Consider the following 25462-nt stretch of genomic DNA (forward strand, 5'->3'; position numbering starts at 1 on the left):
TTCCTAGAAGCTAAAATCAGAATGTGTAAATTCTTGTTTTTGTTGAACACTATTCCAAGTGGGTGGAGCTCTTTGCCCTTTGTCAGGCCACAGCGAGGACCGTCTCTAACATCCTCATGAACGGGATCCTGACTCGCTGGGGAGTGCCTGATTACATCCTGTCTGACCGAGGTTCCCCAATCGTCTCTGATCTCTTTGAGGAGACCTGCCAAAGATGGAACCTGAGACAGAAGTTTACCACTGCCTATCACCCACAGACCAACCTCACAGAGAGGGTTAATAGAACCTTGAAGACAATGGTTGCTTCCTATGTAGGGACCAAGCACAAACACTGGGACAAGTACCTTCACGAGTTTCGATTTGCCCTGAATTCTGCTGTGCAAGAGTCCACTGGAGTCACCCCTGCAGAGCTGAACCGGAGTCGTCCCTTCCGAGGACCCTTGGATATGGTGCTACAGCCCCAGCATGTTACTCCAGAATCTGCTATGACCAGGTAGTCCATCTTCACGACTTGAGAGCTCATCTCAAAGAACATGATCAAGGCTCATCTCAAGCAGAAGAGAAATTATGATAAGAAGAGACGAGACATCCAGTTCCAGGTTAGTGATCGGGTGTGGCTTCGCGATCATCCATACTCAAAAGTTGAACAATTCTTTTAAGCCAAGCTCGCTCCTAAATGGCAAGACTCTGAACTACAGAGTGGAGAAAAGGACACAGGTGAAGGTATGCGTGTTGTCCATGTCTCCCACCTTAACCTGTTAGGGCTAGGGGGCAGTATTGACACGGCTGGATAAAAAACATACCCGATTTAATCTGGTTACCACTCCTACCCAGTAACTAGAATATGCATATACTTATTACATATGGATAGAAAACACCCTAAATTTTCTAAAACTGTTTGAATGGTGTCTGTGAGTATAACAGAACTCAAATGGCAGGTCAAAACCTGAGAGATTCCTTTAGAGGAAGTGGCCTGTCTGACCATTTCTTGAACTTCTTTTCCATCTCTATCATTTACTAAGGATCTCTGCTCTAACGTGACACTTCCCACGGCTGCCATAGGCTCTCAGAAGGCGGCAAAATGCTGAATCATGGCTTTGCAGGCTCTGGCTGAAAAAAAGTAGCGCGTTTGGGTAGTGGCTGGTTACAGTACTCTGAGACTCAGGCTCGTGCCCGCGTCGACCGAAAGCTTTGTTTTCTTTCCTCTGTTTAGCTAAATGGACATTCCCGGTTGGAATATTATCGCTTTTTTATGAGAAAAATGGCATAAAAATGGATTTTAAACAGCGGTTGACATGCTTCGAAGTACGGTAATGGAATATTTAGATTTTTTTGTCACGTATTGCGCCATGCGCACGACCCTGATTTACCATTTCGGATAGTGTCTGGGACGCACGAACAAAACGCCGCTATTCGGATATAACGATGGATTATTTTGGACCAAACCAACATTTGTTATTGAAGTAGCAGTCCTGGGAGTGCATTCTGACGAAGACAACAAAAGGTAATCAAACTTTTATAATAGTAAATCTGATATTGGTGAGTGCTAAACTTGCCGGGTGTCTAAATAGCTAGCCCGTGATGGCTGGGCTATGTACTTAGAATATTGCAAAATGTGCTTTCACCAAAAAGCTATTTTAAAATCGGACATATCGAGTGCATAGAGGAGTTCTGTATCTATAATTCTTAAAATAATTGTTATGCTTTTTGTGAACGTTTATCGTGAGTAATTTAGTAAATTGTTAGCAAATTCCCCGGAAGTTTGCGGGGGGTATGCTAGTTCTGAATGTCACATGCTAATGTAAAAAGCTGGTTTTTGATATAAATATGAACTTGATTGAACAAAACATGCATGTATTGTATAACATAATGTCCTAGGTGTGTCATCTGATGAAGATCATCAAAGGTTAGTGCTGCATTTAGCTGTTTTTTGTGACATTATATGCTAGCTTGAAAAATGGGTGTCTGATTATTTCTGGCTTGGTACTCTGCTGACATAATCTAATGTTTTGCTTTCGCTGTAAAGCCTTTTTGAAATCGGACAGTGTGGTTAGATAAAGGAGAGTCTTGTCTTTAAAATGCTGTGAAATAGTCATATGTTTGAAAAATTGAAGTTTTTGTATTTTTGAGGAATTTGTAATTCGCGCCACGCCTATCATTGGATATTGGAGCAGGTGTTCCGCTAGCGGAACGTCTAGATGTAAGAGGTTAAGTGTTGCAGTCATTTCAGTCGCTGTAGTAGCTGACGTGTATAGTGTCGAGTCATCCGCATACATGGACACACTGGTTTTACTGTCTCTGCTACCACACGGCAAGCGGTACCGGAGCGCCAAGTCTTGGACCAAAAGCCTCCTTAACAGCTTCTACCCCCAAGCAATAAGACTGCCCACCTGGACTATTTACATTGACCCCCCCTTTGTTTTTACACTGATGCTACTCGCTGTTTATTATCTATGCATAGTCACTTTCCAAATTCTCTCGACTAACCTGTACCCCCGCTCATTGACTCTGTACCGGTACCCCCTGTATATAGCCACGTTATTGTTATGTACATTTCCTGTAAATATTTTAGTAACGCTATTTCTTGAACTGCATTGTTGGTTAAGGGCTTGTAAGTAAGCATTTCACGGTAAGGTCTACACCTGCTGTATTCGGGCATGTGACAAATAAAATGTGATTTGACTAGTAAAATTGAAAAAAGTAAGGGGCCTAGACAGCTGCCCAGGGGAATTCCTGATTCTACTTGGATTATGCTAGAGAGGCTTCCATTAATGAACACCCTTGTTTTCTGTTAGACAGGTAACTCTTTATCCACAATATAGCAGGGGGTGTAAAGCCCTTACACAAGTTTTTCCAGCAACAGACTATGATCGATAATGTGAAAAGCTGCTCCGAAGTCTAACAAAACGTATTTTTATCGTCAATTTCTCTCAGCCAATCAGTCATTTGTGTAGGTGCTGAGCTTGTTGAATGCCCTTCCCTATAAGCGTGCTGAAAGTCTGCTGTCAATTTGTTCACCGTAAAATAGCATTGTATCTGGTCAAACATATTTTATTCCAAAAGTTTAGTAAGGGTTGGTAACAGGCGGATTGGTCGGCTATTTGAGCCAGTACAGGGGGCTATACTATTCTTGGGCAGCAGAATGACTTTTGCTTCCCTCCAGGCCTGAGGGAACACACTTTCTAGTAGGCTTAAATTGTCCTTTGTACAACCTGTTACATAACGGAGGGACACAAGCTTGGGTAGTGGGGTCGATTGGGGTTGATTGTAGTGGGTTCGATTCCTGGGACCACCAATACGTAAAATGTATGCACACATGACTAAGTCGATTTGTATAAAACATATATGTATATACAGTGGGGGGAAAAAGTATTTGATCCCCTGCTGATTTTGTACGTTTGCCCACTTACAAAGAAATTATCTGTCTATAATTTTAATGGTAGGTTTATTTGAACAGTGAGAGACAGAAAAACAACAACAAAATCCTGAAAAACGCATGTAAAAAAATGTTATAAAATGATTTGCATTTTAATGAGGGAAATAAGTATTTGACCCCCTCTCAATCAGAAAGATTTCTGGCTCTCAGGTGTCTTTTATACAGGTAACGAGCTGAGATTAGGAGCACACTCTTAAAGGGAGTGCTCCTAATCTCAGTTTGGTACCTGTATAAAAGACACCTGTCCACAGAAGCAATCAATCAATCAGATTCCAAACTCTCCACCATGGCCAAGACCAAAGAAACATCAAGAATGATCAATGGAAACAGGACGCACCTCTGATAGCAAAGGGTCTGAATACTTATGTAAATAAGGTATCTGTTTTTTATTTGTAATACATTTGCAAACATTTCTAAAAACCTGTTTTCGCTCATTATCGGTATTGTGTGTAGATTGCTAAAGATGTATTTATTTTTAATCCATTTTAGAATAAGTCTGTAATGTAACAAAATGTGGAAAAAGTCAAGGGGTCTGAATACTTTCCCGGAGGCACTGTATATTACTAAGCAGTCTTATAAGCAATCAAAGCCCTGTCGATAACCTAAATCCCATACCTTTGCCTTTCTCCATGTCCTTTAAAGGGTGGATGTGTTGAGACTCTGGGTTCCTCCCTGTACAACAAAGGAAATTATTAAGACAATGGAGAACGATATAAAGTGGTAACTGATGTGGTGATCAAATGTATGACTATAATAATATAATATCCTTAATAGTGGTTTATACAATGAAGACAACCAGTATTAGAAACTGTCAAACTGAGTGCATGACTGGTGGAAACCAGTAAGAAAGGATGCTTGCTTTATCTCCATGCTAAGAATATTATCATTCCTCAACTTTAAGTGCAGAATGCCGTGATCTCATCATTCAACCAACTATCTTTAATTGGTATTTCTAAACAGGATTCTGACTCACAAATCATGAATAGGCAAACTGAACATCAAACCATAGCCAAATTGAATCATTTCCCAAGTGGTTTAAAATTAACCCCAATTGACTTTAATTCCAATGCTAACTCTTCCACCCTTGAGTCAAGCATTGTGTGAAGAACTTTTAACACTGTCTTTCAGCTGTAGCCAATATGCCAACATCAGGAGGGTATAAAGGCTCCTTCATTAGGAGCTATGCTGTAGCTGTCCACAATCACATAACTCCCTCTCCTTTCTCCTCCATAGGCGAACTCACATGTGAACAGAGACACACAGAATCACTGACACTCAAACAGACAAAGTCAGGGACACATGACTGTTCCATTCATCAATTTTAATTATCAACCAACAAGAAAGTTATGAAGATATAGACTGATTGACCTAGTCTGGGTACCAGTATCTGTAACATGCCACACATTGTGTCTGTGGCAAACGAGATAGAGTAAGCCTACAACGAGTGGAATGTTATAGCTGAAAAGAGACGCAATCAGGCTATATTTGACCAATGTTTTTCAAGTTTCACACTATTTTACCTTAGGGTACGTCATCTTTATTAGCAGGGTAGCCTGCTAAATTGTATTCATGAAATAAGCATATGACTGGAGAAGAAATAATCAAAAAGCTTTGAATAGTCTCGTTCAGGCTAATTCCACCATTTTAACCACTATCATTTTAAACAATTACATGACAACAAAATGAGTGATAATGAGAATATTGGACATGAGTACTAGAGTAATCAATGAAAAAGATATGCATTGTATAGCCCTAACCAACGGTGCCATATGCTACCTGACAACTCTTGCCTCTATGAGCCCCAGTGCTCTTTTCCATGACGCAGTGTGTGAGAGGACTTCTTTGAGGGAGCTCTAACCAGCTCCACATGCCTGCTCTGAGCAGGAGGCACAGGTTCTCAAAGGCAGCACAATGACTGTCTGTGTGGCATGTGGGGAGCAGCCTGGGAGAAGAGAGGGCCAAGTGCTGGGTAGGATACAGTGGGGCTGGCAGAGGCCCAAGTCCTCAGGCCCCTTAGCATACGTAGAGGGGATCCGATCCAGGTCTGTCTGAGGCACCACACAGCTACCGCTGATTTTTTTACGACTTTACTGTAAGTGCTCTTCTACCTGTGGATGGGAGCTAGGCTGTTTGGCCAGGCTGAGGCAAACTCAAACACAGCAGAGATAAAGATGTCAATAGTCTCCCTAAGGAGTCATACAACCTGAAATTATAGACCAATACTATTGGATTTGAGATTACGTCTTTAACTGAGAAAAATTCCTTTCATGGGAAAAATAACTGCAACATTTTCAGATGAGTAAGTCTACTTAAGTTTCAATGTCACATCCACAAATACAGTGAAAACAATGCAGTAGCCAATAACAATGTAATACTAAAAATAACAAAGTAGAACAAAAACACAAGATATAAAAATAAGAAAAACACAATAAAGTAAGTAAGCAAGCATACTATACACAGGGTCAGTCAGGTCCAGGTCCATATTAACTTCTCTAGGGTAGGAGGCAGTATTTTGACGTCCGGATGAAAAGCGTGCCCATAGTAAACTGCCTGCTACTCAGTCCCAGAAGCTAAGATATGCATATTATTAGATTTTATTAGATTTGAATAGAAAACACTCTGAAGGTTCTAAAACTGTTTGAATGATGTCTCTGAGTATAACAGAACTCATATGGCAGGCAGAAACCTGAGAAATAATCCAACCAGGAAGTGTGGAAATCTGAGGTTTGTAGTTTTTCAAGTGATTCCCTATCCAGTATACAGTGTCAATGGGGTCATTTTGCACTTCCTAAGGCTTCCACTAGATGTCAACAGTCTTTAGAACGTTGTTTCATGCTTCTACTGTGAATGGGGAGAGAATAAGAGCATATGGAGTCAGATGACTGAGAAAATGACATGAGCTCAGTGGCGCGCAATCACATCAGAGTTAGCTGTGTTCCTTTTAATTTCTGAAGACAAAGGAATCGTCCGGTTGGAATATTATGGAAGATTTATGATAAAAACAACCTAAAGATTGATTCTATATATCGTTTGACATGTTTCTACGAACTGTATTATAACTTTTTTGACTATTCATCTGAACTAACTGCGCAAGCACACTGGATTTGGATAACTCGACTGAACGCTTGATCAAAAAGGAGGTATTTGGACATAAACGATGGACTTTATCGAAACAAATGAACATTTATTGTGGAACTGGGATTCCTGGGAGTGCATTCCGATGAAGATCATCAAAGGTAAGTGAATATTTATAATGCTATTTCTGAGTTTTGTTGACTCTACAAAATGGCGGGTTTGGTTTTGTGACTGAGCGCCGTACTCAGATTATTTCAACGTGTGCTTTCGCTGTAAAGCTTTTTTGAAATCTGACACAGCGGTTGCATTAAGGAGAAGTGTATCTATAATTCTTTGAATAAGAGTTCAATATTTTATCAATGTTTATGATGAGTATTTCTGTAAATCGATGTGCTCATTCACCGGAAGTTTTGGGAGGCAAAACATTTCTGAACATTACACGCCAATGTAAAATGGGGTTTTTGGATATAAATATGGACTTTATCGAGCAAAACATACATGTATTGTGTAAGATGAAGTCCTATGAGTGCCATCTGATGAAGATCATCAAAGGTTAGTGATTCATTTTAGCTGTATTTCTGGTTTTTGTGACGCCTCTCCTTGCTTGGAAAATGGCTATGTGGTTTTTCTTGTCTCGGCGCTGTCCTAACATAATCTAATGTTATGCTTTCGCCATAAAGCCTTTTTGAAATCGGACAATGTGGTTGGATTAACGAGAAGTGTATCTTTAAAATGGGATATAATAGTTGTGTGTTTGAGAAATTTGAATTATGAGATTTTTGTTGTTTTGAATTTGGCGCCCTGCTATTTCACTGGCTGTTGAATAGTGTGTCCCGCATACCCCAATGTGCAGGGATACTGAATCGATAGGTAGATATGTATAGAGGTAGGTGACTAGGCATCAGGATATATGATAAACAGAGTAGCAGCAGCCTATATAATGATTGTATGAGAGTGGGTGTGTGTGTAGAGTCAGTATAAACAGTTTCTGCATATTATGTGTGTGTGAGCAAATTATGGCGTGAGTTTTTTATTTTTACTTTATTTAACCAGGCAAGTCAGTTAAGAACAAATTCTTATTTTCAATGACGACCTAGGAACAGTGGGTTAACTACCTTGTTCAGGGGCAAAACGACAGATTAATACCTTGTCAGCTCGGGGATTTGATCTTGCAACCTTTCGGTGACTAGTCCAAAACTCTAACCACTAGGCTACCTACCGCACCAAGTGTTTGTATGTGTGTTGGAATATCAGTGTGAGTTAGGGCTGGGCGATATATATCGTGTGACGATAGAGCATAATATGAAACGATAGAAAAACGTCTATCGTTTATTTCTTTGTGTCGCAAATCCCACTCTTTGCGGCAATATGTTTCGTCAATTGGACGACGCTTTGCGTTCTTCCACACGGCAATTTGCAACACAAACAAACATGGAAGAGAGTGAACGTGACACAGAGCACGGAGCTCGTACCTAAAAGAGGGGCAACTTCGGTCGCATGGATGTGGTTTGAGTATGAAAAGTCTGACACGGACCAGAAAACCATCCACTGCAAAATATGCCGCTAACCTCAAACACCACTAACCTCTTTTACCACCTACGCAAGAATCATGTGAAACAGTACGGAGAGTCTACAGATGAGACTCAAAAAAGTACAGTTGAGTGCTCAAAACAAACCTGACTCAGACGTTGCAAGAGGCTTTTGCCCGCGGCACACCATATGGCAAAGAATCACGAAGATGGAAGGAGATAACTGCTGTCGTTACAACTTACATCTGCAAAGACATGGCCCCAATTTACACGGTCGAGAAACGGGGTTTTCATGAGTTACATTTACATTTTACATTTACGTCATTTAGCAGACGCTCTTATCCAGAGCGACTTACAAATTGGTGCATTCACCTTATGATATCCAGTTGGTGCTAACACTTGACCCAAGGTACCAAATGCAAATGGATATTGTTACGGAGTCTAGTTGATAGGTAATCGACTAGCCGGACTGTTCCCCGGACTCCGCGTGTAGGGATTTGTACAATGCATGAACAAGGCTATTGAACTAGACATTGGAGTCTCTTTATTACTTTATCCAATATATCATACTGAAACAGATATGTGACACGTATTAATGCCAAAATAACATGCAAAACAGGCAAGCACCCAAATATAAATATATATTTTAGGCCTATATTTATTTTGTTTGCAACTATAGTTGAAGTGTTTTCTATTTACCTTTTCAGATTTTATACATTCATATTTTATATTTTGTTACATGCTTAATAGAACATTTGCACAGGTTCTATATAAAATAAATAATCAAATATGTGTCACGTCCTGACCAGCATAAGGGGTTATTTGTTATTGTAGTTTGGTCAGGACGTGGCAGGGGTGTGTTTATTTAGAGTGTTTCGGGTTTTGTTGGGTTATGTTCTTGTTAGTCTATTTCTATGTTAGTTCTAGTATGTCTATTTCTATGTGGTGTTTGTTGGGCTGACCTTCAATTGGAAGCAGCTGCTCCTAGTTGCTTCTAATTGAAGGTCCTATTTAAGAGGGGTGTTTTTTCTATGGGATTTTGTGGGTAGTTGTTCCTTGTATAGCTGTAAGCCTTACAGGACTGTTTATCGTCGTCGTTGTTTTTGTATACGTGTGTTTTGGTTTTCCTTCTTTCTGCCTAATAAAAAGAAGATGAATATACACACTCCCGCTGCGTTTTGGTCAAATCAATACGACGATCGTGACAATATGAGTAAGTACCTTTTTATTTGTTGAGTATAATTCAAAATGTAATAAGAAATAGGCCTTTACATGTGGTCATTTTATTCATTGAATTTACAGAAAATGTGCTATATCGTGATATGTATCGTTATATGAAATTATCTATATCGAGATATATTTTGGCCATATCGCCCAGCCCTTGTGTCAGTAGGGGGTAGGGCCTGTGAGTGTGCATAGGGAAAGTGCAAAAATAAGAATAAAATACCAAGGTCAACTCCGATAGTCTGTGTAGCCTTTTTGTTAGCTATTTAGCGGTCTTATGGCTTGGGGATAGAAGCTGGTAACAACGCTTTACATTAAGGTATAGCCTACTTTATGAATGATTTAAAAAGGGTTTATAAGTAGTTGGGCTGTTTATTATTAGTTATTTTGTTTATAAACAATAATCTGTAATTTCAACTGTGTTATAACGGTTTATTATGTGATTAGCAAGCAGAAAAATGACAATAGTCTAAGCATTACCATTAGGCCTCCTTATTGTAGTATCTTGCTAATACCAGCAAGAAGGCTACAGGCCTTGATCCTTCAGCCAATATGAAAATGTACTGAAGGAACATTACCATCTAATCCAAAAATTACTGGCCATCTGATTTCTCTCAATCCTGAATAAAACAAAGCCATGTGTGCATGTATTCAGCTCACACAACTCAATCCGTAAAACAAAACAATGTAACATATGCAGCCATGCCAGACAACTTTAGAAAATAGCCTAACAATAATATTATGACTGAGCTTTTATGGGGTGAAAAAAACGTTCAAGTATGCATTAGGTTAGGTAAGGTCTGAACAAGGTGCTTAGTATCTGAAAAACACTTTAACTGAACAGCTCTTATAAGGAACAATACTTGGCGAGAGACACCAGACTTAGCCTAATCACTGCGTGCTACATCAGCACCCTGTATGTTACATTGAGATGACAACAAACGATGGGTCACGAACACAACCAACGGGCCTGATACAGGAGAGTGAAGAATGAGGGAATGCAGCAACACCAAGAACAGCCTTTCCTTTTAACATTAGGCCTAACATAATGGAGGACGCTTGGAGAGTGATGCCATCATGTTCCTGAGTTAGGCTAACAACAGATGACTCCCTGACTCCGAAGATAAAGTTTCAGCAGGATTGCATATTTTCTCTCCAGTTCCCTGGGCTCTGTGGTGTGGCATTTTGTCACTGTTTAAACTTAGCATCACATTAAAAAAGACAAACCCATGTAGTCTACTGTACAGAGCAAGCCTGCATCCCTAGGATAAGTATCAGTCTAGTCTGACACTGGTGATGAACAGTACAGTGCTTACTTTTCATGTGTTATTACAATATTATAACAAACCTTCATTTGTAAAGTAAATTTAGTCTGCACAAACATGATGCATCGACGTTGTGACAAACCACATGGGTTAACCATTTCTCATATTTGTTTGTTGTAGTGATGCACCGATATGCTATTTGTCAGACACCGAAATCCAATATTTTCCTCACCAAAAAAAATTATACCGATGAGTTAAATAGTTAACACACACACAGACGCAGCGGTCCAAGTCACTGCATCTCAGTGCAAGAGGCGTCACTACAGTCCCTGGTTCAAATCGAGTCTCTATTACATCCGGACTTTATTAGGAGTCAAATAGTGCGGCGCACAATTGGCCCAGCGTTGTCCGGGCCATAATTGTAGATAAGAATTTGTTCTTAACTGACTTGCCTAGTTACACACACACACACACACCAAAAAGGTGTTTTGTTGGCATTTACATATGTCCCCATAACCAGTAAAACATATTCAAAACCTATTTCTTTCACTTACTTGCAGTGCTGTTTCACTGTTCATTTGTTCAGTCGCTTCATTCACAACCAGGATTTCTATGGAACGCCGTTTGGGTCTTTGTGTGTCAAAACACTATCTGTCGTGTCAAATAAGCTTGTCTCATCTGTATTATTCGTAGCCGTCTATTTACCGCCACAAAACGAAGCTGGCACTAAGAGCAGTCTCAACCAACTCTATAAGGCCATAAGCAAAGAAGAAAATGCTCACCCAGAAGTGGCGCTCCTAGTGGCCGGGGACTTTCATGCAGGCAAACTTAAATCAGTTTTACCTCATTTTTACCAGCATGTCACATGTGCAACCGGGGGGGGGGGGGAAATCCTAGACCACCTTTACTCCACACACAGAGTTGCATACAAGGCTCTCCCCCACCCTCCATTTGGTAAATCTGACCACAATTCTATCCTCCTGATTCCTGCTTACAAGAGAACTAAAGCAGGAAATACCAGTGAATTGCTCAATACGGAAGTGGTCAGATGAGGCGGCTGTTACACTTCATCCCCACAGTGACTGTACGTACATATCCCAACCAGAGGCCATGGATTACAGGCAACATCCGCATCAAGCTAAAGGCTAGAGCTGCCGCTTCAAGGAGCGGGAGACTAATCCGGCCGCTTATAAGAAATCCCGCTATGCCCTCAGACGAACCATCAAAAAAGCAAAGCATCAATACAGGATTAAGATTGAATGCCCAAGAAAACGAAGGTAACCTGCCTAAATTATTACCGCCCTGTGGCACTTACGTTGGTAGCCATGAAGTGCTTTGAAAGGCTGGTCATTGCTCACATCAACAGCATCCTCCCGGACACCCTAGACCCACTCCAATTTGCATACCGACCCAACAGATCCACAGATGACACAATCTCAATCGCACTCCACACTTTCTCACCTGGACAAAAGGAACACCTATGTGAGAATGCTGTTCATCAACTACAGCTCAGTGTTCAACACCATAATGCCCACGAAGCTCATCACTAAGCTAAGGACTCTGGGACTAAACACCTCCCTCTGCAAATGGATCCTGGACTTCCTGACGGGCGCCCCATGGGTTAACCATTTCCCATGCTGATCCTTAACTTCTTATGGGCAGGTGGGACGGTAGCGTCCCACCTGGCCAACATCTGGTGAAATTGCAGAGCGCGAAATTCAAATTACAGAAATATAAATATTTAACATTCATGAAAATACAAGTATTATACATCAAAATAAAGCTTAACTTCTTGTTAATCCAGCCCCTGTGTCAGATTTCAAAAAGGCTTTACAGCGAAAGCACACCATGCGATTATCTGAGGACAGCACCCCGCATACAAAACCATGAAAAACATTTTTCAACCAGGCAGGTGTGACACGAAAGTCAGAAATGGTGATATAATAAATGCCTTACCTTAGATCTTCTTCTGTTGGCACTCCAAAAGGTCCCAGTTACATCACAAATTGTCATTTTTTTGGATAAAGTCCTTCTTTATATCCATGAAATCTCAGTTTAGCTGGCACGCTTCATTCAATAATCCACCGGTTTCTCTCCTTCGAAATGCATACAAAATGAATCCCAAACGTTACCAATACACTTATCCAACAAGTCAAACAACATTTATAATCAAACCTCAGGTACCCTAATACGTAAATTAATGATAACATTTAAGACGGAGAATAGTATGTTCATTACCGGAGATAAATAACAAAACACGCTTTCATCCACGCGCATGGAAACACTACAGCCAAAATTGGAGCCACTTAGAAAAACTACTTCTAGCTCATTTTTCCAAAAACCAGCCTGAAACTCTTTCTAAAGACTTGACATCTAGTGGAAGCCCGAGGAACTGCAATCTGGGAGGACTTCGCCTCATAATAAACATGAAAGCCATTGGAAACAGTGGTAGGCAGAAATTATTATTTTTTGGAGTTTGTCCTCGGTGTTTCGCCTGCCATATCAGTTCTGTTATACTCACAGACATTATTTTAACAGTTTTAGAACCTTTAGAGTTTTCTATCCAAGTCTACCAATTCTATGCATATCCTAGCTTCTGGGCCTGAGTAACAGGCAGTTTACTTTGGGCACGCTTTTCATCCGGACGTGAAAATACTGCACCCTACCCAAGAGGTTAACACTGGGGCCCCTCAGGGGTGTGTACTTAGTCCCTCCTGTATTCCCTGTTCACCCACGACTGCGTGGCCAAACACGACTCCAACACCATTATTAAGTTTGCTGATGACACAACAGTGGTAGGCCTGATCACTGACAACAATGAGACGGCCTACAGGGAAGAGGTCAGAGAACTGGCAGTGTGGTGCCAGGACAACAACCTCTCCCTCAATGTGAGCAAGACAAAGGCGGGAAAAAAGCTAGCTATCTAATGTATGCAAACAATGTTTTTCCCCGAAAATATAGCAAAAACTACATAATCTGTTTCAGTAGCTATAGTTAGCTAGCTAACTATATAGCTAGGTGTCATCTAAAATAACCCTAATTTATAAGACAGTTATTTAATTAATGCTGGTCGGACCCATCAAGAGGAGCTAGCCACAATTAGGATTAGCCACAATAGTGGACTTTGCAGTTAGCCTTCAAAATAAAAGTATGGCATAATTCTACTATTTGTATTCATTTGCATCACTGTCAATGACATATTTTTATTTAGAAAACTGCAAATTCCACTATTGTGCCTAATCCTTATTGTGGCTAGCTTCACAACACAAAACCCCGTCCGGTCGAGCCTCACAAGCCAGATGAATCTAGCTGGCTGCTTATAACGTTAACTTTGGACAACAGGGTTGAGTAGCTGGCTAGCTATTTATTTTCATGAACTGAAGTTCAATTTCAATAGGCGAACAACAAAGTGGCAACCTAGCTAATACTTAAAGATTCCTAAATCATTGCTAAGAATAATGAAAATGACTGCAGTTTCTACTGGTCATTGTTTTTAGGCTGGTTGTATTGGTGCTAGCTAGGTACCAAGCTAAAGCTAGCTACCCCAGAAGTTGCAGTCGAACAAATGATGCTTTATTACCAACGTGGTATTGTAAACACATAGTTCGTGGCCGGTGTTTGCAGACTTTTTTTGTACAGCTTTGACAGTGCTACTGTATATTTTGACACGCAAAGACCCAAATGGCGTTCCATAGTATGTATGTCGTGAAACTAATAGCAGTGACGCTATTAATGTGTAACTCCGGTAGGGCAACATCTGAAAAATAGCGCACTTGGTAGTGTGTACGACATGTCAGCGAAAGCCAACAACACCCATGACAGAACGGTTGATTATCAAGGGCAAAGAATTTCATTATTTTGGCTTTAATGGATTTCGCCTTTGAGTTGTCTCGCTGAAATTTTCTTACTCCTTCAAATGACTACTCGACTTGTTGACTGCTCGATCCACACAGCAGACATTGTGTGGGCTAGGTTAGGAATGCTGTGTTGCACATGTAGCGCAACATTTTACGTGGCGTCATTACATCATGTACCTACGTTATATATGTATGCACGGTAGCTTTGACATCGGTTTTTAACATCGGCGCGTTAAACTAGACATCGGGCCGATACCGATATATCGTGCATCCCTAGTTTGTTGGTTCTAAAATGTTTTGCATACCTATAAATAGTTCAAAACTTGGATATCTTATCATGGCTGTAGATCGAGGAAACTATAGATAATGAGAAAGGCCTATGAGGTAACACATTAATCAATGTTTCTACTGTTACCAAGAAACCACTGTGATTGCCAGTCTATTGAGACAATTGGCATCGCTACTTGTATTGTATTCCGTTCTTTGATAACACCGCACCTTTACCAGGCTACCAGCCATCCTACACCAAATTAGTAGTATGGTGAATAAAGTGGGCATGGATCAGTGGTGTGGCCAAAAATTCATTGGTGGGTGGGCTTGTATAAATTTGGGTAGCCCCCCCCCAAAAAAAATACATGTATTTTTTGTTTGTGAACGCAACTAACTTCCTGCAATTTTACACATTTTGCCATGTGGCTGAGACATTTTGCTAATTAAAGCTCAAATATAGGTGTGTTGACTGTGATAAAGGCAGTGGATTATGAGCTGTCTTGTTTGCTAAATGAACAAATGAAATAGGCAGCGGTATATAGCCATCGAAGCACAGTGACATACTGCATGCCTCATTGCGGTCATATTCATAGCTTACTGGGGGTGTGACTTTTAGTTTGTTATTTTTGGCCACCCATCCTGTGAGAGTGAATGTCATTCCAGTTAATCTGTTACATTTAGTCAAATCTGACTAACCCAGTTCACTGCTTGCTATGAATTCAATCTGATTGAATTGTTACCTAAACATGCAAACACTAATGTCCTGTTTGGAACACTGACAAGTAAAGAGCATACAATTTTTTTGTTGATCAATTGGGCCTGGCTCCCCAGTGGGTGGGCCTGGCATGGATTAGTTTGAGTCAACTCTCCAATGCAACCTTTGCACATTGACTTGGGCCATATTTACACAGGCAGCCCCCAACTGAGCAAAATATCAGAATTTGTGTAATAAATGCAGCCGTAGTGTACTGTCCAGAGGACTGATGTGATGCGAGTTTGTTTAATCCAGCTGTGAGGATCAGAATGGCAGCCAGACGGGCAAAGGGAAACTCATCCAATAAAGACATCCCACCGACGCTTAAGAAAACAACACAATACCCTCGGGTTGCTGGATGTCTCTCAATGTTCATCTGAGAAAACAAAATCTATTGAAGTTAACATTGGTCATCTCATTATACACCAACTATGCTACTTTAAAAAAAATGAGTCATACCTTTCAATACTAGGACCAGTGGGCTGACCTACAACAAACTGAACATGCCCTGTGTGTTGCTGTATAAGACTATAGGCCTATAAATTGATCTGTTTTTTTTATAATGCTTAGGCCTAATCCAAGAATGCTGGGGACATTAATAGAAAAGAGAAGACTGTCAGCACCCTTCGAATTAAAGTTAGTAAAAATATAGTAATTATATAATTAAATGTATATAATTATTTATTTTTTCCCCTATTATGTGGAGCTTCACCAGTTTGCTATCTTCTTTCAAAATCAAAACACAATGATTTAGCCGAATATAACACAATGGACATTGCATGCTGTCAACGTGCATGACAGTTTGTGGACAGTCATAACTGCCACTGCCAACATCATTGCTCTCCATTTCAGGGGCCAGATTTCATTTCAACAGGGGGAAACTCAGGACATGTCCCTGCTGACAGAGAGACAGCACGTGGGGAATCAACACAGAATAGACACTCAAGAATCTGTTAACACACTGTTTAGGGAGATTATGGGAAGGTGAAGATGAAAGGATAACATCTTCCACCTCACCTGACCGCATTTTCAATGTTCCACAACCATTCAACTTCCACAACCATTCTGCAAACTTTCCTAGAACAATTATGAATCCATCAAACAGCCTTGTTGCACTTGTTTTTCACTTTTAATTTTTGGAAACTATGTCCAACAAAATCGTTTTTTTCATAATTTATTTAAAAAGATGACCAAGTTGAGCGTGCCTGTTTCTGCCTCATTTGATGTGATGTAACTTGCCAACCAACAGCGTCAAATTTACAAATGTATTATTAGCTACAAAGTATCAATCCTATGCTAAAAAAATCCATTCGCAAACAGATGTCAAAGTAATTGAATATTTTCAGAAAAGTATACAATGAGAACTTTTAAAGAAATGATACATTTTAAAATAAACAGATGTATTTTAGTTGCCACTATGCGATTGCTAGACATGGAACCGCTATTTTCTGAATGATTAAAATTAGCCAGCTAGCTCACAGTATTTGGCAGCTGTGGTTGCGAGAAAAAAAGCTTGAAAAAGCTAATGTAAATTCACTTACCAGCAATTCAGTTAACACATTTGACAATCCGAAGCACAAGCAGAACATCATAGGCAAATAAACTAACGTTAAACGCTGTCTTTGAGATGCAAGAAATAGGCGTTTCTATGCACCGAGTGGGAGGCGCCGTGGTATCCCTTTCATTGATTAGGCCTACACGACTTGAAAACATATGGCCACATACCACATTTGAGAAGTAAATACATTTTTCATAGATTATTGCCAACCAATTATTAATTTGCTAACTGGCTGCTAACTCCGCAGGCAGATTGCACGGTCCATTGGAACGTAGTCAGAACAACGCGTACCCTTTTTCAAAATATGTATTTTGGACGCATGCGCAGCTTATGCAGTTCTTGAGCTATTGACCATCAGAAAAGGATCCATCAATTGATTGATTGAATGCTAATATTCATTGCTATTTGTATTTAAATAAGTTCTGAAGTTAAGTAAAACTAAATGTGCTTTTTTCTGTGAACTACAAACAGTTTCACACATTCTCAATTCATCATATTTTATAATAGCCTATTTATTAATATTTAATCAACAACAACAAAATATATTTTAAGTGTGAAGAGCCAATACTATTACTGGCAACACCCACAGTTGACAGTAAGATTTGTTTTGACTGGACATTGAACTTTGTATTGCTGACAGACTACAAAGGTTGAAAGCCAATAATAAAATGGTGAGCAAATGTTTTTTTATTCTTTGCCAAGGGCAGTTCCAGGACACAGTAAAAAAAAAACAGACAGGACTTCCGGTCTCCGTTCGGATGTAACTGCGTTGGAGAAGTCCATTTCAAGTGCCAGTAATCTACATCTTGCAGTCTCATCTGTATGTGTCTTTGGGTGCTTGGCTGTGAATCATCCCTTGAAAAGGGGAGAACGTCATTCAGGACAGTTCTTTACTTGGGTAGACCAGATTCCTGGGGCTGAAAGTATTAAGTGTCTCAGTAAGAGTGCTGATTTAGGATCAGTTTAGCCTTTTAGACCACAATGAACAAGATTGAATGGACCGGGGTGACCTAATCCTAGAACAGCACTCCTAGTCTGAGACGCTTGATACAAACAGCCCCATGCCCCAGGTTTCAAAGTATCAGAAAGTAGTGGATCAGAAAGTAGTGGATCATCCTATCCATCACCCACACAACTAAAGTCTCCTCCATCAGAGGTCAACTGTTTGCTTTGGCTGTGTGGTGGGAGAGAGCCTGAGTCCAGCACAGTCACTGCAGTTTGAAAAGTTGCTGCTCCACCCCGTATGACCACCATTTAAACCACAGCTCTGAGTGCTTTTCCATGCTGTTGGTGGTCCCGAACAAACCAGTTAGCCATCGTCTGGCCCTAGCTGCTGTGGTTTCTCTGCTTGGTGTGGCATGCTTTAAGTTGTTGACACACATTTTGCCTCTTATTTGAGGGGTTTTCCTGCACTTTTTCATGTCCAACTCTTCTCCCATCCTTGATCAGGTTTTACTGCTGCACCCTAAATCAAACCAAACACCTCTCTTGGAAGAAACGCATATCCCAAACCATCCAAATGTAATCTCATTGTATTGCATCTCAGAATATTATTTTCCATTTTAAATCGAACAAATGTTCATACTACAGCCAATAAGCATTCCTGACTAAGATAATAGTAATTAGGTCATATCTACTGTGTGCAACCCCTCACTGTGGTTTACAAAGGTATTGCTATTGCACATTTCCATGGTATTGACTTAGACCTTATCATATAGATAAGATTAAATTAGCAGGGAAATGGTGGCTTCTGTAGAAGGTGGCTATTCATATCTCCCTCTATTTGGCAATACTTGATCCTGGAAATGTTATGAGGCAACAAAAGCTTCTTAGAGCAGCTGTGCCTTTCAGAGATTAGTCTCGATTTTCATTCGTGACACAAAGTTGTCTTGGTCCCAAAAAAAACAAAAGGGACCTTTGGTGGAGGGCCTTTTACAGAGGGCTTAATTTCAAATGCCTGTTAATCTGCTTTAATCCGTAGCAGAGACCACATCATTAAAATACATTTTGTAGGGGAGACGTATTTGTATAACTTTGTATCCTGTCCACATTGATTAATGAATTAACAAGATTTGTGCCCCCTGCATTTCACACATACAGTATAACAGGTGCAATGGAAGTAATAAATAGATAATACATATATTCTGTTCTCTCTGCAACCGCTTGCCGTGCGGTAGCAGAGAGAACAGTTAATGACTAGGGTGGCTGGAGTCTTTGACAATTTTTAGGGTCTTCCTCTGACACCACTTGGTATAGAGGTCCTGGATGGCAGGGAGCTTGGTCCCAGTGATGTACTGGGCCATTCGCACTACCCTCTGTAGTGCCTTGCGGTCAGAGGCCAAGTAGTTTCCATACCAGGCAGTGATGCAACCAGTCTGGATGCTCTCGATGGTGCAGCTGTACAACCTTTTGAGGATCTGAGGACCAATGCCAAATCTTTTCAGTCTACTGAGGGGGAATAGGTTTTGTCGCGCCCTCTTCACGACTGTCTTGGTGTGCTTGGACCATGTTAGTTTGTTGGTGATGTGGACACCAAGGAACTTGAAGCTCTCAACCTGCTCCACTGCAGCCTCGTCGATGAGAATGGGGGCGTGCTCGGTCCTCTTTTTCCTGTAGTCCACAATCATCTCCTTTGTCTTATTTAAAAGTCATTTGAAATATCCACCTCCAACATAAGCTTAGCTAAAGCCACTTAAAGTCAAAAATGAATCTGCCTCAGAACCCTAATTACAACACTGCAGAGAAGTCAACGGAAAACCTGGCAAATAATTTTCTCTGGCCAAGGAAAATGATGATGGTACTTGGGAATAGAAATTAATATGTAACGCTATAATACAAATTGATCAAGTATGATGCTTCATGTTATGTGTTGTGTCTGCTGATGTGTGGTGTAGTTGGTATTGTGACATTTCAGTCTGCTGATTCTTCTTCTGCAAAAACTATGTCTTATAAACATTCCTTAATTGTATAACATTCTTCAGTGATGAAATGTGGCAGATGTATACCACCTAGTGGTAGATACTAAGAACAAGCGTTATTTCCTTTCCAGTTCAGGTTGGCGTTTAGATTTTTTTAATTTAACGAGGAAAGTCAGTTAAGAACAAATTCTTAATTACAATGACGGCATTAAAGGGTAACTGCAACCATTTTAACATGTAGCCTTATTTTCACTCTTTCTGTCATTGTAGTTGATTGCCCCCACCCCCCCCCAAACTGTTTTTTTTATATATTTTGTTTTGTTAGAGAGGAAATGTGTTATCACATTTCCTGAGATCACTTGCCATTGACTACAAAGCATTATGACAATGTGTCTAAAGCATGTTATAAAACACTCCAAACCAACTTATAGTACATCACAATCTCATTCTGGATGTCTCTGCACTCAATTTAGGATTTTTCCCCCACTGTTCCATAAATCCATGTTTGAATAGGCCTCTATATTATGGACAAGGTATGTGTAAGAACCATTATGAAAACAGTTTTTATTTTATTTTACATTCACTACAAAAATGAATGTATAAATACTGTCATGTGCATGTTTTGTTAATCATCTATAAAATGATTTTTTGGGGGGGATTCACAGACGTCACCCTCCCTACACCTCTGAATATAACAGGAAACCTGTTCGATCACCATGCACTGCAAAATCATTCTGGCTATGGATACAGAGAACATCAACACATTACCACACCAGAGGGTATACCCATTGGACTTGGGGGCTCTGCTGGGAGTTTACCTCATATTTAGATTTTTTTTATTCTGCTTTGACACTAAAATCATAATAAACACTGAACTAAAATATTGTTATTGTTATGCATATTATTATTAATCATAATAACAATAGAGGGGGTAGGTCAAAAATTCACCCCAAAAGGTTATTCAAAAGGTTCTTCGAGGATTTATTAAAACAGGTTCTTTGAACACTTTTGAAGGGTTCTTTGAGTAATTTATAGGGGTTCCCCCAGTTTCAATTTGAAGAACCCCTAAAGGATACTCCAGGAACAGTTTCTTTGTGTACAGACTTATACACAGCCCACAGACTGCAATACCCTGCTACATGCGGATAGTACGCATCCCCTTCCTCTCAAGAATGGTCTACCATATAGCCAGTTATGCAGGGTTAAACGAATCTGTGGCAACCAGTCAGATTTTGACAGCAATGCTAAGAGAATGGCAGATACATTCCAAATGAGATGCTACAAGGACAAAACTCTTGATGCTGCAATGATGAAAATATCTCAAAAACCAAGAGGAATTGCTAAAAAACTAAACAAAAGAAGAAAAACTAAGTAAACCAAATGTTCATAAAAATGAAAGGGGGATACCTAGTCAGTTGTACAACTGAATGCCTTCAATTGAAATGCGTATTTTAACCCAACCCTTCTGAAAGCAATCCTGAAAAAGCACTGGCATATTCTGCAATCAGACAAAAAAAATAGCACACCTCGTCTATAAGCGTGGTCGCAATATTGGGGATAGCTTAGTGAGATCTGACCTGCCCCCTGAGCCCAGTCAGACACACATTCCAAATGGGAACTACAAATGTGGCTTACGCGCACATTGCAATAGCACTACAAAAACATCCTTCAGACACCCACATACAGGTTGAAAAATCCCTGTTAGGGTTATCATCTCATGCAAGACAAAGGGACTAATCTATCTCATCACCTGTTCATGTGGGAAAACCTACGTAGGACAAATGAAAAGACAATTAAAACAATGCCTAGCTGAACACCGCAGCTCAATCAGGTGTAAGAACACTGACTATCCAGTAGCAGCTCACTTTGTTGAAGCTAACCATCCCATCTCCTCCCTCAAATACACAGGTATTGAGCATGTTGCTCTACCAAGGAGAGGAGGAAACATGGAGATCCTACTACTACAGAGGGAGGCCTACTGGATATCCTGTCTAAACATTAACCCCTAGTGATCTGAATATTGACTTTGATCTCAGGCCCTTCTGATGAACAATTACATTTTCTGTGAACAAGTTTTATAAATGAAAATATTATTTCTACAGCTTATCAGCGTACACCCAACATGTTCCCCTGTTGATGATGCTTATTATGCATTATGGCTTAACCAAAATATTACATGTAACCAACATTTTATAAAATTGGAAACAATTAAATATCTATGTGAAATTAAACAACTATATGTATGTTGATGATAATCTTATGCTAATGATAACAATAGCCTAATATATTCAATATCCTGTAAACTATTGTCTTTCAACAGTTTTGCACAATTCATTCTAATCAACCTAATATTTATGACACACCCCTCAAGCATTCATTACATTACCCTGAAGAAGGCACAAAGATGCCAAAACATTGGTGTTTTACCCAATAAATTACTGGGATTTTAAACATATGGAGTGTGTGACTCTGTTTTGTAGTGGGACAGTAACATTAGTACTCTCTAAAAATATACTTTAATGAAAATGCTTGTATATAGTTTTATATTTAGCTTACATAATATAATGTAAAAGTATACATTAAGGTGTCTGTAATAGAATAAACATATCAAACACGAACTAATAAATACATTTCTATAGCTTTCAAAATCTTTTTTACACTTGAGAAGAAGTGCCAAGACGGCTGCCTAGTGGCTTCAATACAGAGCCCCGCCAGTCATCCAGGGTTTATACACATTGGTTATGACATACAGTGGCTTGCGAAAGTATTCACCCCCTTTGGCATTTTTCCTATTTTGTTGCCTTACAACCTGGAATTAAAATGTATTTTTGGGGGGTTTGTATCATTTGATTTACACAACATGCCTACCACTTTGAAGATGCAAAATATTTTTTATTGTGAAACAAACAAGAATTAAGACAAAAAACAGAACTTGACCGTGCATAATTATCCCCCCCCCCCCAAAAAAAAAGCCACCTTTTGCAGAAATTACAGCTGCATGGTGTACAGCAGTCTAAGTCATACCACATTCTCAATTGGATTGAGGTCTGGGCTTTGACTAGACCATTCCAAGACATTTAAATGTTTCCCCTTAAACCACTCGAGTGTTGCTTTAGCAGTGTGCTTAGGGTCATTATCCCGCTGGAAGGTGAACCTCTGTCCCAGTCTCAAATCTCTTGAAGACTGAAACAGGTTTCCCTCAAGAATTTCCCTGTATTTAGCGCCATCCATCATTCCTTCAATTCTGACCAGTTTCCTAGTCCCTGTCGATGGAAAAACATACCCACAGCATGATGCTGCCACCACCATGCTTCACTGTGGGGATGGTGTTCTCTGGGTGATGAGGCAATGGCTTTTTCTGACCACTCTTTCATAAAGCCCAGCTCTGTGGAGTGTACGGCTTAAAGTGGTCCTATGGACAGATACTACAATCTCCGCTGTGGAGCTTTGCAGCTCCTTCAGGGTTCTTTGGTCTCTTTGTTGCCTCTCTGATTAATACCCTCCTTGCCTGGTCTGTGAGTTTTGGTTGGCGGCCCTCTTTGGCAGGTTTGTGGTACCATATTCTTTCCATTTTTTTAATAATGGATTTAATGGTGCTCTGTGATATTCAAAGTTTCAGATATGTTTTTATAATCCAACCCTGATCTGTACTTCTCCACAACTTTGTCGCTAACCTGTTTGGGGCGCTCATTGGTCTTCATAGTGCCCCTTGCTTAGTGGTGTTACAGACTCTGGGGCCTTTCAGAACAGAGATAGATATATAGATATAGATATATATACTGGGATCATGTGACAGATCATGTGACACTTTGATTGCACACAGGTGGACTTTATTTACCTAATTATGTGACTTCTGAAGGTAATTGGTTGCACCAGATCTTATTTAGGGGCTTCATAGCAAACAGGGTGAATACATATGCATGCACCACTATCGGTTTTTATTTTTTTGAAACAAGTTATTTTTTTCACTTCACCAAATTTGACTATTTTGTATGTCCATTACATGGAATCCAAATAAAAATCAATATAAATTACATGTTGTAATGCAACAAATTAGGAAAAATGCCAAGGGGGGTGAATATTTTTGCAAGGCACTGTATCAGAGCAACATCAATGGTACCAAGGGATGTTCTGTTCTACTATCTTGCATCACTCCCCAATGTTGGTTTACATATTATTCCACTGACAACCCAGTCCAAGTAGGTATCTGTTGCACTTAACACTGACTTTTGAGCACCGTGTGAATTAGTGTACATTGAGATTGCACGTCTGCACACAATAACATGGATTAGATGTATTAATATTTACATCTGTTGATAAGAAACCTGATACAAAAAATAAGTTACTTGTGGTAATGTCAGATCAGTCAACCATTGCAATCCCACTGGGCAACAGACGTCAATTCAACATCTATTATACGTTGGTTCAAAATAATTTCATTGAAATTATGTGGAAACAACGTCGATTCAACCAGTGTGTACCCAGTGGTGTTTTTCATAAGGGGATATCCCTAAGTCAGTCAGCGACCCTGTTTATTCTAGCTATCTTGAGATTTACAATAGTCCTGTGAATATGCAGCACCTGTCCTCTCAATCTTTTGAAGTGAAAGCAGAGGCTCAGAATGATCATAGTTTGACAGTTTTGTCCTTTGAGAACAGGATGCCCCTTCCAATCTGTTGCTAGTACTATCCATGTTGTAATCAACTATATCAGGATCTTTTTCAACCATGTCCTCCAAGTCTACAAAGGAAAGTACAAAGAGATTATTCAGCCATAGATTTGAACATGCTGTTGTTGACAGATTACTCTTTGTCAACAACCACACAGACTCACAATAGCTAAAGAATTGTAAAGGAAGTCTCCACCAGTCTTTTACTACTCACACATCAGCACCGTCTTCTACACCTATGTGTAGCCTCGCTCTGGGTTCTTGCTCAAGTCCTTGTAGTAGTAAAACTGTAGCTCCTTTGGGTACTGAGAGTAAGGCAGGTTGAGGACCAGGGGAATGATCCGGTTGGACATGGCCCCTCAGACAGTGCCTGGTGCATCATGTACTGGCACCAGTCATCCAGCAGAAAGTTGGGGGTGACGAGAAGGGCCCAGCAATGGCTGCTCTGCACAGCCTGGCATAGCTCAGTGGGGATGGCATCCCCCACGATGGCATCCCGTTTCCGCAGGAAACAGTGCAGGCCACATGGCGGGTGCTCCAGGTAAGAGGCCAGACGGATGGCTTCTTCGATGTCAATAGGACTATGGCACATACACACACGTCGTAGGTCTGGCTCCAACGAATCGTGGAGCTCAGAAAAAGTGGTGGTGGGATAGGAGTGGAGGTGGGAGCCAATGATAATACACCATCGACAGAAGGGGATGGGTCCTGCCCGGTACATGTGGCGACGAGCTGCTCTGTGGAGACTCTCCTTTAAGTTTCACCAAGAGTCGACGGAACCAACCTGCAACTTGATGATTAAACATACTGTCACGTCCTGACCATAGTAAGATGTGATTTTCTATGGTAGAGTAGGACAGGGCGTGACAGGGGGTGTTTGTGTTTTTCCATGTTTTCTATCTCTATG

General features: G+C 40.3%; 1 protein-coding gene and 1 pseudogene across 3 annotated transcripts in view; both read right to left on the reverse strand.

Annotated features, from left to right (window-relative positions):
- The window catches only part of LOC106612963 (CMP-N-acetylneuraminate-beta-galactosamide-alpha-2,3-sialyltransferase 4), a 56858-nt gene extending 39643 nt beyond the window's left edge, over positions 1 to 17215 (reverse strand). The window contains exons 1-2 of one of the 3 annotated variants that reach the window (XM_014214690.3): positions 16952 to 17201; positions 4052 to 4108 (exon numbers count right to left, since the gene is read on the reverse strand). The gene's annotated coding sequence lies outside the window, so the exon portion shown is untranslated. Of the gene's footprint in view, positions 1 to 4051; positions 4109 to 16951 lie in introns of all 3 variants that reach the window. The other 2 variants (XM_082956367.1, XM_014214691.3) reach the window with 2 other exon arrangements.
- On the reverse strand, positions 673 to 25380 carry LOC106612945 (toll/interleukin-1 receptor domain-containing adapter protein-like; annotated as a pseudogene).
- Between the last annotated feature and the right edge of the window lie 82 nt (positions 25381 to 25462).

The sequence above is a fragment of the Salmo salar genome, chromosome 09 (genome assembly GCF_965601325.2).
Source record: "Salmo salar chromosome 09, fSalSal1, whole genome shotgun sequence".
NCBI lineage: Eukaryota > Metazoa > Chordata > Actinopteri > Salmoniformes > Salmonidae > Salmo > Salmo salar.